A 13,897-nucleotide genomic window follows, 5' to 3' on the forward strand; every position below is an offset into this window, starting at 1 on the left:
AAGGGAGTTATATTAGATAGAGCGCAGAATCCCTGTTAAAAGCAACTTCAAGCCCGAGGCATCGGAGCCTTTTTCCCTAATGCAGTTTTTCCCACAGGCTAGAAGTATAATGTCGTTAAAATATAGTCGGAATATGCCTATATAAACACTTGGCAGCAAACACCGCTTCACTTTGGGTATGTGCACTTTCGCGTGTGTCTGTGCCTGCATCACTTGTGTGTGTGTGAGTGCAAGCTTGTGAATGTGTGTGCGTACAAGTGTGCTTGTGTGTCGGCACATGTGTGTGTCTGTAATTGCATGCGTGTGTGCATGCAAGTGAATGAACACTCATCTCGGCACATGTATGTTGATCCGTCTCCACAAATTCACATGTCCAGCTCTTGATGCACAAGAAAACTATCTATTCGCATCACAGTATGCACAGTACTGACATTCTCAGACACAGGAACAGTATGAATCCCTTTCTATGTAACAGGATCACTATTCATAACGACAATTGCATGCAACAGAATTAACTGTCCGTCCTTCCCTCGATTGTATATAACGGAATTCATTTTCCATCTGGTGTATATAATGGGATTTACTGTTCATCCCTCTATTGTATATAACATGATTCAAAGTCGTGCCCTCTTTTCTTTATAATGGAATTTATAATGTCTGTCCCTCTATTGTAAAGAACGAGATTCACCATTCATCCTCTATTGTACATTACAGGATTAAACTGACCATTCCTCAGTTGCATACAGCAGTATTCACTGTCCATTCTGTTGTATAGAACAAGACTCATTGTCCGTTCCTCTATTTTATAGAACATGATTCACTGTCTGTTCCTCTATTGTATGTAACAGGATTCGCTGTTCGTGACTCATTGTCCATTCCTCTGGTATATGACAGAATTCACCGTCCATTCCTCTACTGTATATAACAGGATTCACTGTCCACCCCTCTTTTGTATAATATGATTAATCATTTGGCACTCAATGGTATGACATGGGATTCACAGTTCATCCCTTCATTTCATATAATGGGATTTATTGTCTACCCTCTATTCTGTATAATAGGATTCACTGTCCATTCTTTTATTGCCTACAACAGGACTTAGTGTCTGTCCCTCTATTGCATATAACCAGAGTAAACTTCGTTCCTTCTGTTGTATATAACGAGATTCACTGTCTGTCCCTCTATTGTAAGTAACAGGATTAACAGTTCATCCTTTTTCGATGTAACGCCACGATTCACCGATCAAACCTTTATTGCATGTACAGAGATTTACTGTTTATCAATTTATTGTATATAATGAAATTAAATATCTGTCGCTGAACTATATATAACAGGATTTACTGTCCATCCCTCTATTGTATGCAACAAGATTAAACGTCTGCCCCGCTATTATACATACTGGGATTCACTATCTATTGCATGTAATGCGATTCACTGTCTAATCCCTCTATTGTATATTACCGGATTCACCATCTGTCCTCCATGGTATAAAATAGGATTCACATTCTGTCCCTCTATTGTATGTAACACAATTTACCTTCCAGCCCTCTATTGTACATAACAGGATTCACTGACCATTCCTCTATCATATATAACAGGGTTCACTGTCTGTTCCATTATTGTATGCAATTGGATTCACTGTCCATCCCTCTTTTGTGTGTAACAGGAAGCACTGACTCTTCCACTATTGTACAGAACATGATTCACTGACCCTTCCTCTATTGCGTAGAACAGGATTCACAGACCATTCCTCTATTATATGTAACGGGATTCACTGTTGATTCCTCTATTGTATGGAACACCATTCACAGACCCTTCCTTTATTGTATAGAACAGAATTCACTGACCCTACCTGTATTGTATAGAGCAGCATTTACTGACCATTCTTCTATTGTACAGAACAGGATTCACTGACCCTTCCTCTATTGTATAGAACAGGATTCACTGTTCGTTCCTCTATTGTGTACAAGAAGATTCACTGATGATTTTTATATTCTATAGAACAGGATTTACTCTCTGTTCCTCTTTTCTATAAAACAGGATTCACTATTGTATTGAACAGGATTTACTGTCCATTCCTTTATTGTATATCACAGGATTCACTGATAATTTCATTATTGTATATAACAGAATACACTGTCTATTCCTCTATTGTATGGAACAACATTTACTGACCCTTCCTCTATTGTATATGACAGCATTCACTGATCCTTCCTCTATTGTATAGAACAGAATTCACTAACCTTTCCTGTATTGTATAGAACAGGATTCATTGATGATTCCACTATTTTATAGAACAGCATTCACTGATGATTCCACTATTGCATAGAACAGGATTCACTGATCCTTCCTCTATTGTATAGAATAGGATTCATTGACCCTTCATCTATTGTATAGGACAGGATTCACTGACCCTTCCACGATTGTATGGAACAGGATTCACTGATGATTCCACTATTGTATAGAACAGGATTCACTGTCTGTTCCTCCTATTGTAAAGAACAGCATTCACTGATGATGCCACTATTGCATAGAACAGGATTCACTGATGATTCCACTATTGTCTATAACAGGATTCACTGACCCTTCCTCTATTGTATAGAATAGGATTCACTGATTATTCCACTATTGTATAGAACAGGATTCACACACCCTTCCACTATTGTATAGATGAGGATTTACTGATGATTTCTCTATTCTAAAGGTTTCACTGACCCTTCCTTTATTGTATAGAACAGGGTTCACTGATGATTCCACTATTGCATAGAACAGGATTCACTGATGATTCCACTATTGTATACAGCAGGATTCACTGATGATTTCACTATTGTTTAGAACAGAATTCACTGTTCCTCTATTGTATGGAACAGGATTCACTGATGATTCTCGGGATTACTTTCTGTGCCACGTACCAGTGAGGCTAGAAATAGGAAGATAGTTCAGCTAAACACATGGCTAAACAGCTGGAGTAGGAGGGAGGGTTTCAGATATCTCGATCATTGGGATCTCTTCTGGGAGAGGTGGGACCTATACAAGAAGGACGGGTTGCATCTAAACTGGAGGGGCACAAATATCCTGGCTGCGAGGTTTGCTAGCGTCACTCGGGAGGGTTTAAACTAATGTGGCAGGTGGGGTGGGAACCAGAGCAGTAGGTCAGCAGGTGAGATAACTGAGGGGGAACTAGTGAATAAGGCCAGTAAGACTGAGAGGAAGAGCAGGCAGGGAGATGTTGCTGAGCAGAGCGGGACTGGTGGTCTGAAGTGCATTTGTTTCAATGCGAGAAGTATAACAGGTAAGGCAGATGAACTTAGAGCTTGGATTAGTACTTGGAACTATGATGTTGCTATTACAGAGACTTGGTTGAGGGAAGGACAGGATTGGCAGCTAAACGTTCCAGGATTTAGATGCTTCAGGCGGGATAGAGGGGGATGTAAAAGGGGCGGGGGGAGTTGCATTACTGGTTAAGGAGAATATCACAGCTGTACTGCGGGAGGACACCTCGGAGGGGTCATGCAGCGAGGCAGTATGGGTAGAGCTCAGGAATAGGAAGGGTGCAGTCACAATGTTGGGGGTTTACTACAGGCCTCCCAACAGCCAGCGGGAGGTAGAGGAGCAGATATGTAGACAGATTTTGGAAAGATGTAAAAGCAACAGGGTTGTTGTGGTGGGTAATTTTAACTTCCCCTATATTGACTGGGACTCACTTAGTGCTAGGGGCTTGATGGGGCAGAATTTGTAAGGAGCATCCAGGAGGGCTTCTTGAAACAATATGTAGATAGTCCAACTAGGGAAGGGGCCGTACTGGACCTGGTATTGGGGAATGAGCCCGGCCAAGTGGTCGAAGTTTCAGGAGGGGAGCATTTTGGGAACAGTGACCATAATTCCATAAGTTTTAAGGTACTTGTGGATAAGGATAACAGTTGTCCTCAGGTGAAGGTGCTAAATTGGGGGAAGGCTAATTTTAACAATATTAGGCAGGAACTGAAGAATTTAGATTGGGGGCGGCTGTTTGAGGGTAAATCAACATCTGACATGTGGGAGTCTTTCAGACGTCAGTTGATTAGAATCCAGGACCGGCATGTTCCTGTGAGGAAGAAGGATAAGTTTGGCAAGTTTCGGGAACCTTTGAAAACGAGGGATATTGTGAGCCTAGTCAAAAAGAAAAAGGAAGCATTCATAAAGGCTAGAAGGCTGGGAACAGACGAAGCCCTTGAGGAATATAAAGAAAGTAGGAAGGAACTTAAGCAAGGAGTCAGGAGGGCTAAAAGGGGTCATGAAAAGTCATTGGCAAACAGGATTAAGGAGAATCCCAAGGCTTTTTATATGTATATAAAGAGCAAGAGGGTAGCCAGGGAAAGGGTTGGCCCACTCAAGGACAGAGGAGGGAATCTATGCGTGGAGCCAGAGGGAATGGGCGAGGTACTAAATGAGTACTTTGCATCAGTATTCACCCAAGAGAAGGACTTGGTGGATGATGAGTCTAGGGAAGGGAGTGTAGATAGTCTGGGTCATGTCGATATCAAAAAGGAGGAGGTGTTGGGCGTCTTGAAAAATATTAAGGTCGATAAGTTCCCAGGGCCTGATGGGATCTACCCCAGAATACTGAGGAAGGCAAGGGAGGAAATTGCTGGGGCCTTGACAGAAATCTTTGTATCCTCATTGGCTACAGGTGAGGTCCCAGAGGACTGGAGAATAGCCAATGTTGTTCCTTTGTTTAAGAAGGGTAGCAAGGATAATCCAGAAAATTACAGGCCGGTGAGCCTTACGTCAGTGGTAGGGAAATTATTGGAGAGGATTCTTCGGGACAGGATTTACTCCCATTTGGAAACAAATGGATTTATTAGTGAGAGGCAGCATGGTTTTGTGAAGGGGAGGTCGTATCTCACTAACTTGATTGAGTTTTTTGAGGAAGTGACGAAGATGATTGATGAAGGAAGGGCAATGGATGTTGTCTACATGGACTTCAGTAAAGCCTTTGACAAGGTCCCTCATGGCAGACTGGTACAAAAGGTGAAGTCACACAGGATCAGAGGTGAGCTGGCAAGATGGCTACAGAACTGGCTCAGTCATAGAAGACAGAGGGTAGCAGTGGAAGGGTGCTTTTCTGAATGGAGGGCTGTGACTAGTGGTGTTCCGCAGGGATCAGTGCTGGGTCCTTTGTTGTTTGTAGTATATATAAATGATTTGGAGGAAAATGTAGCTGGTCTGATTAGTAAGTTTGCAGACGACACAGAGGTTGGTGGAGTTGCGGATAGTAATGAGGATTGTCAGAGGATATAGATCGGTTGGAGACTTTAGCGGAGAAATGGCAGATGGAGTTTAATCCAGACAAATGTGAAGTAATGTATTTTGGAAGGTCTAATACAGGTGGGAAGTATACAGTGAATGGCAGAACCCTTAGGAGTATTGACAGGCAGAGAGATCTGGGCATACAGGTCCGCAGATCACTGAAAGTGGCAACGCAGGTGGATAAAGTAGTCAAAAAGGCATACGGCATGCTTGCCTTCATCGGTCGGGGCATAGGGTACACAAATTGGCAAGTCATACTGCAGCTGTACAGAACCTTAGTTAGGCCACACTTGGAATATTGCGTCCAATTCTGGTTGCTACACTACCAGAAGGATGTGGAGGCTTTGGAGAGGGTACAGAAGAGGTTTACCAGGATGTTGCCTGGTCTGGAGGGTATTAACTATGAGGAGAGGTTGGATAAACTCGGATTGTTTTCACTGGAACGACGGAGGTGGAGGGGCGACATGATAGAGGTTTACAAAGTTATGAGTGGCACGAACAGAGTGGACATTCAGAAGCTTTTTCCCAGGGTGAAAGAGTCAGTTACTAGGGGACATAGGTTTAAGGTGTGAGGGGCAAAGTTTAGATGGCATGTGCGAGGCAAGTTTTTTACACAGAGGGTGGTGAGTGCCTGGAACTCGCTGCCGGGGGAGGTGGTGGAAGCAGGTACGATAGCGACATTTAAGAGGCATCTTGACAAATACATGAATAGGATGGGAATAGAGGGATATGGACCCCGGAAGTGCAGAAGGTTTTAGTTTAGACAGGCATCAAGATCGGCGCAGGCTTGGAGGACCGAATGGCCTGTTCCTGTGCTGTATTGTTCTTTGTTCTTTGATTCCACTATTGTATAGAACAGGATTCACTGATGATTTCTCTATTCTATAGAACAGGATTCACTGACCCTTCCTCTATTGTACAGAACAGGATTCACTGACCCTTCCTCTATTTAATAGAATGGGATTCACTAATGACTCCACTGCTGTATGGAACAGGATTCACTATCCATTCCTCTATTGTATATAACAGGATGCACTGATGATTCCTCAATTGTATAGAACAGGATTAACTAGTCATCCCTGTATTGAATAACATGTGTTCTATATAACAGGTTTCACTGACTGTCCCTTCATTGTATTTAACAGGGTTCACTGTCCATCCCTCTATTGGATATAATGGGACTTAATGTCTGTCCCTCTATTATATAACGAGGTTAGATGTGTTGCCCGCTTTTGTATATAATGAGATTCACTGTCCATTCCTTTACTGCATATAAGGGTATTTACTGTCTGCCTTTCTATTGTATTTTTTTTTGTTCTTGGGATGTGAGTGTCACTTGCGAGGCCAGCATTTATTGGCCATCCCTAATTGCCCTTGAGAAGATGGTGGTGAGCCACCTTCTTGAACCGCTGCAGTCCATATAGTGTAGGTATACCCAGAGTGCTGTTCGGGACAGAGTTCCAGGATTTTGACCCAGTGACAGTGAAGGAACCACAATATAATTGAATATATTGAACTTGCAGGTGGTGGTGTTCTGATGCGTCTCCTGCCCTTGTCCTTCTAGGCGGTAGGGGTCACGGGTCTAGAAGGTGCTGTTGAAGGAGCCTTGGTGAGTTACTGCAGTACCTCTTGTTTATGGTAGATACTGCGCACTGGTGGTGAAGGGATTGAATGTTGAAGGTGGTGGATGAGGTGCCGATCAAGTGGGGTGCTTTGTCCTGGATGGTGTCAAGCTTCTTGAGTGTTGCTGGAGCTGCACTCATCCAGGCAAATGGGGTGTATTCCATCACACTCCTGATTTGTGTTTCGTAGATGGTGGATAGGCTTTGGGGAGTCAGGGTGAGTTACTTGCAGCAGAATTCCCAGCCTCTGACCTGCTCTTGTCACCACAATATTTATATGGCTGGTCCAGTTCAGTTTCTGGTCAATGGTAATCCACAGGAAGCTGATGATGGGGGATTCAGTGATGGTAATGTCATTGAATGTCAAGGGGAGATGATTAGATTCTCTCTTGTTGGAGATGCTCATTACCTGGCACTTGTGTGGCATAAATGTTATTCGCTACTTATCAGCCCAAGCCTAAATGTTCTCCAGGTCTTACTGCATGTGGACACAAACTGCCTCAGCATCTGAGGAGTTGCTAATGATATTGAACACTGTGCATCATCAGCGAATATCCTCACTTCCTACCTTATGTTGGAGGGCAGGTCATTGAAGCAGCTGAAGATGGTTGGGCCTTGGACAGTACCCTGAGGATCTCCTGCAGTGATGACCTGGGCTGAGATGATTGGCCTCCAACAACCACAACCATCTTACTTTGTGGTCGGTAGAACTCCAACCAGTGGAGAGTTTTCCCTCTGATTCCCATTGACTTCAATGTTGCTGGGGATCCTTGATGCCACACTTGGTCAAATGCTCCCATGATGTCAAAGGTAGTCACTCTCACCTCACCTCTGGAATTCAGCTGTTTTGTCCATGTTTAGACCAAGGCTGTATTGAGGTCTGGAGCTGAGGGGCCCTGGCAGAACGCAAACTGAGCATCGGTGAACAGGTTATTGCCGAGTACATGCCGCTTAATAGCACTGTCGACGACACCATCACTTTACTGATGTTTGAGAGTAGGCTGATGGAGCAGTAATTGGCTGGATTGGACTTGTCTTGCTTTTTGTGGACAGGACAGACCTGGACAATTTTCCACATTGCCAGGCAGATTCCGGTGTTGTCGCTGTACTGCAACAGCTTGGCTCAGCATGCAGCTTGTTCGGGAGCATAAGTCTTCAGAACTGTAGCTGGGATGTTGTCTGAGCCCATAGGCTTTGCTGTATCCAGTGCCTTTAGCTGTTTACTTGATATCATGTGGAGTGAATGGAATTGGCTGAAGACTGGCATCTGTGAGGCTCGGACCTTAGGAGGAGGCCGGGGTGGATCATCCACTCAGAACTTCTGGCTGAAGATGGTTTCAAATGCTTCTGCCTCATCTTTTGCACTGACATGCTGGTCTCCACCATCATTGAAGCGGGGGGTGTTTGTGCAGCCTTCTCCTCTAGTTAGTTGCTTAATTGTCCACCACCATTTATGATTAGATACGGCAAGTCTGAAGAGCTTTAATCTGATCTGTTGGTTGTGGGATCACTTAGCTCTGTCTATCACAGGGGTGCCCAACCTTTTTGCGTGGGAGGGCCACATTACAATTTTTGTCACATAGGGGGCCGATGAGACAATTTCGGAAAGATAAAGGCATTAAAAATGTATTTATTAATCAAAACACCAACAAAGGTGCATTTTTGTGAAGAAGCTTTAAATGAGAAGATAATTTATTGACTTACTTTCTTGTCACTATGTTGGATACTGATTTAGTGAGATACCTGGCAATTGTTTTGCTTGCACAAGTAGTCAATGTTTGCCCACACAATGTGGAGTATTCCGGATAGATGTCCAGGAGTGATCTTGGTCACTCTCTCTCCCTCCCCCTCTCTGTGTCCCCCCCCTCCTCTCTGTGTCCCCCCCCCTCCTCTCTGTGTCCCCCCCCTCCTCTCTGTGGTCCCCCCCCTCCTCTCTGTGTCCCCCCCCTCCTCTCTGTGTCCCCCCCCTCCTCTCTGTGGTCCCCCCCCCTCCTCTCTGTGTCCCCCCCCTCCTCTCTGTGTCCCCCCCATCCTCTCTGTGTCCCCCCCATCCTCTCTGTGTCCCCCCCATCCTCTCTGTGTCCCCCCCCTCCTCTCTGTGTCCCCCCCCTCCTCTCTGTGTCCCCCCCCTCCTCTCTGTGTCCCCCCCCTCCTTGTGTCCCCCCCCTCCTCTCTGTGTCCCCCCCCTCCTCTCTGTGTCCCCCCCCCTCCTCTCTGTGGTCCCCCCCCCTCCTCTCTGTGGTCCCCCCCCCTCCTCTCTGTGGTCCCCCCCCTCCTCTCTGTGGTCCCCCCCCCTCCTCTCTGTGGTCCCCCCCCTCCTCTCTGTGGTCCCCCCCCTCCTCTCTGTGTCCCCCCCCTCCTCTCTGTGTCCCCCCCCTCCTCTCTGTGTCCCCCCCCCCTCCTCTCTGTGTCCCCCCCTCCTCTCTGTGTCCCCCCCCCTCCTCTCTGTGTCCCCCCCCCTCCTCTCTGTGTCCCCCCCCCTCCTCTCTGTGTCCCCCCCCCTCCTCTCTGTGTCCCCCCCCTCCTCTCTGTGTCCCCCCCCCTCCTCTCTGTGTCCCCCCCCCTCCTCTCTGTGTCCCCCCCCCTCCTCTCTGTGTCCCCCCCCCTCCTCTCTGTGTCCCCCCCCACTCCTCTCTGTGTCCCCCCCACTCCTCTCTGTGTCCCCCCCCCTCCTCTCTGTGTCCCCCCCCCCTCCTCTCTGTGTCCCCCCCCCCTCCTCTCTGTGTCCCCCCCCCCTCCTCTCTGTGTCCCCCCCCCTCCTCTCTGTGTCCCCCCCCCTCCTCTCTGTGTCCCCCCCCCTCCTCTCTGTGTCCCCCCCCCTCCTCTCTGTGTCCCCCCCCCTCCTCTCTGTGTCCCCCCCCCTCCTCTCTGTGTCCCCCCCCTCCTCTCTGTGTCCCCCCCCTCCTCTCTGTGTCCCCCCCTCCTCTCTGTGTCCCCCCCCCTCCTCTCTGTGTCCCCCCCCCTCCTCTCTGTGTCCCCCCCCCTCCTCTCTGTGTCCCCCCCCCTCCTCTCTGTGTCCCCCCCCCTCCTCTCTGTGTCCCCCCCCCTCCTCTCTGTGTCCCCCCCCCTCCTCTCTGTGTCCCCCCCCCTCCTCTCTGTGTCCCCCCCCCTCCTCTCTGTGTCCCCCCCCCTCCTCTCTGTGTCCCCCCCCCCTCCTCTCTGTGTCCCCCCCCCCTCCTCTCTGTGTCCCCCCCCCCTCCTCTCTGTGTCCCCCCCCCTCCTCTCTGTGTCCCCCCCCCTCCTCTCTGTGTCCCCCCCCCTCCTCTCTGTGTCCCCCCCCCCTCCTCTCTGTGTCCCCCCCCCCTCCTCTCTGTGTCCCCCCCCCCTCCTCTCTGTGTCCCCCCCCCCTCCTCTCTGTGTCCCCCCCCCCTCCTCTCTGTGTCCCCCCCCCTCCTCTCTGTGTCCTCCCCCCTCTTTCTCTTTCTCTCTCTCTCACTCTCACTCACACTCGCACTCGCACTCTCACTCGCACTCGCACTCGCACTCGCACTCGCACTCGCACTCGCACTCGCACTCTCACTCTCACTCGCACTCGCACTCGCACTCGCACTCGCACTCGCACTCGCACTCACACTCACACTCACACTCACACTCACACTCACACTCTCTCTCTCTCTCACACTCTCTCTCTCTCTCTCTCTCCACAGCAGCTTTGAGGTTGTTCAGTTTTTTTTTAAATCGCAATATCAGTTTCACAGCTGACAGGTACTGAGAGCTGGAATAGTGGTTGCTCAACTTCAGTTAGATTCATGGTTTACCAGTGGGCTTTTAAAAAAAAATACAGAACCCGCTGGAACCCCAAATCTGTAACAAGCTGGTTTGGAAGAAGAAACCAGTGGGAAATTTCTCATCTCTGAAATTACCTGTCACGGACCTCAAAATCTTTTACCTTGGACACTAGTGTCTGTGTACAGAGATGTTGCCAACCCTGGCGAGGATGAGGAATGGCCCGGTACAGTTTACATCTGCGGGCCGGATGGAAACCTTTGGTTGGCCAGATCTTGGCCTGCAGGCTATATATTGGACAGCCCTGGTCTATAGCATGCTGCTTCCGCTGTCTGGCATGCATGTAGTCCTGTGTTTCAGCTTCATCAGCTTGGCACCTCATTTTTAGGTACACCTGATGCTGCTCCTGCATTTCTCATTGAACCAGGGTTGATCCCCTGGCTGGATGGGTAATGGCAGACTAAGGGATATGCCAGTCCATGAGGTTATTGATGATGCTTGGTGTTTGGCCTGATACCACAAGACTTGTGCAAGGAAACTTCCTGCTGATTACCACCTACCGCCCTCCCTCAGCTGGTGAATCAGTGCTTCTCCATGTTGAAAACTACTTAGAAGAAACACAGAGGGTAGCAAGGCACAAAATGTACTCTGGGAGGGGGATCTTCAATGTCCATCACCAAGAGTGGCTTAGTAGTACCTCTGTTGACTGAGCTGGCCGAGTCCTGGGCTCTGAAGTCAGTGTTGAGTACTCACAAGGCCTCTCCCTGTGGACTGTATGCTACTGTGCCGTTACGGCTGTTGTCTCTGTTCTGCCGCTGGGACAGAACATGTCCAGGGATGGTGATGGAGAGGTCTAGGACATTGACTGTAAGGTATGATTTTGGTGAATATGACTGTGTCAAGCTGTTGCTTGACTAGTTTGTTGGGCAGCTCTCCCAATTTATAACGGGACTCATTGCTCAACCCTCTATTGCATGTTGCATCTAACAGGATTTATTGTCTGGCTATCTCTTCTATATAATGGGATTCACTGTCCATTCTTCAACTGCATATTACAGGAGCTACTGTCTGTCCCTCTCTTGTATATAACAGAATTTACTGTCTCTTCCTCTATTGTATATAACCAGTTTTACTGTCTGCCCCTGTATTATATATAATTAGATTAGACATCTCTCCCTCTAATGTACATAGCAAGATTAAACATCTCTCCCTGTTTTATATATAATGGGATTCACCATCTATTCCTCTTTTTGTTGTAATGGGATTCACTGCCAGTCATTTTATTATATATAATTGGATTTGCTGTCTGTCCCTGTATTGTATATAATGGGATTTAATGTCTGTCCCTTTATTGTACATAACTGAATTCACTGACCATTCCTCTATTGTATATAATAGGATTCACAGTCTGCTCCTCTGTATAACGTGATTCACTGTCCCTCCCTCTGCTGTGTATAATATCATTCACTTTCTGTCCCTCTATTATGTGTAACAGGATTAACCTTCATCCTTCTATTGTATGTATCCCTGTAATTCACCATCCAACCCTCTATTTCATAGAACAGGATTTACTGTCTGTCTCTGTATTGTATATAACAAGATTACTTGTCTGTCCCTCTATTGTATACAACCAGATTCACCGTCTGTCCCTCTATAATATAAAATGGGATTCACATTCGATCCCCCTATTGTATATAACACAATTCACCATCCAACCCTCCATTGTACATAACAGGATTCATTGACCATTCCTCTATTGTATATCTAAATGCATTCATTGTCCGTCCCTCTATTGCATATAATGGAATTCACCAACCGCCTTTATACTTCATGTAACGGGATTTGCGGTCCATTCCTCTAATGCATTTCAAGCTGTCTGTCCCTCTATAATATATAATGGTGTTCGTGTCTGTCCCTCAGTTTTTCCTGACAGGATTCACATTCTGGTCTATTGCATATACAAGATCCACTGTCCATCCCTCGATCGTATAAACTGCATCCACTGTCCATCGTTTTATTGTATATAATGGAATTCATAGAGTCATAGAGTTATACAGAAAGAGGCCCTTCGGCCCACCCTGTCTGCGCTGGCCATCAAGCACCTCACTATTCTGATCCCGTTTTCCACCACTTGGCCTGTAGCCTTGTATGCTATGGCGTTTCAAGTGCTCATCGAAATACTTCCTAAATGTTGTGAGGGTTCCTGCCTCTACCACCTCTTCAGGCAGTGTGTTCCAGATTCCAACCACCCTCTGGGTGAAAAAATGTTTCCTCAAATTCCCTCTAAACCTCCTGCCCCTTGCCTTAAATCTATGCCCCTTGGTTATTGACCCCTCCGCTAAGGGAAAAAGTTTCTTCCTATCTAACCTATCAGTGCCCCTCATAATTTTGTATACCTCAATCATGTCCCCCGCTCAGCCTTCTCTGCTCTAAGGAAAACAACCCTAGCCTTTTCAGTCTCTCTTCATTTCTGAAATCCTGCAGCCCAGGCAACATCCTCTCCAGTGCAATCACATCCTTCCTATAGTGTGGTGCCCAGAACTGTACACGGTATTCCAGCTGTGGTCTAACTAGCGTTTTATACAGCTCCATCCTAACCTCCCTGCTCTTCTATTCTATGCCTGGGCTAATAAAGGCAAGTATCTTGCCTTTATTATGTGCCTATGGGCGGCACAGTGGTGCAGTGGTTAGCACTGCAGCCTCACAGCTCCAGCGACCCGGGTTCAATTCTGGGTCCTGCCTGTGTGGAGTTTGCAAGTTCTCCCTGTGTCTGCGTGGGTTTTCTCCGGGTGCTCCGGTTTCCTCCCACAAGCCAAAAGACTTGCAGGTTGGTAGGTAAGTTGGCCATTATAAATTGCCCCTAGTATAGGTAGGTGGTAGGGAAATATGGGGACAGGTGGGGATGTGGTAGGAATATGGGATTAGTGTAGGATTAGTATAAATGGGTGGTTGATGGTCGTCACAGACTCGGTGGGCCAAAGGGCCTGTTTCAGTGCTGTATCTCTAAAGTAAACTAAACTAAATCTCATATGCCTTCCTAACCACCTTATCTACCTGTGCTGCTGCCTTCAATGATCTATGGACAAGTACACCAAGGTCCCTCTGACCCTCTGTACTTCCTAGGGTCCTACCATCCATTGTATATTCCCCTCCCTTGTTAGTCCTCCCAAAATGCATCACCTCACACTTCTCAGGATTAAGTTCCATTTGCCACTGCTCCACCCATCTTACCAGCCTATCTATATCGTCCTGTAATCTAA

The 13,897-nt window shown here is 47.1% G+C and overlaps 1 protein-coding gene across 15 annotated transcripts in view; it reads left to right on the top strand.

The window, feature by feature from the left end:
- The window catches only part of shank3a (SH3 and multiple ankyrin repeat domains 3a), a 1,286,992-nt gene that overhangs the window by 916,943 nt on the left and 356,152 nt on the right, over positions 1–13,897 (top strand). The window lies entirely within an intron of this gene.

This window comes from Heterodontus francisci, chromosome 27, assembly GCF_036365525.1.
Source record: "Heterodontus francisci isolate sHetFra1 chromosome 27, sHetFra1.hap1, whole genome shotgun sequence".
NCBI classification, from domain to species: domain Eukaryota; kingdom Metazoa; phylum Chordata; class Chondrichthyes; order Heterodontiformes; family Heterodontidae; genus Heterodontus; species Heterodontus francisci.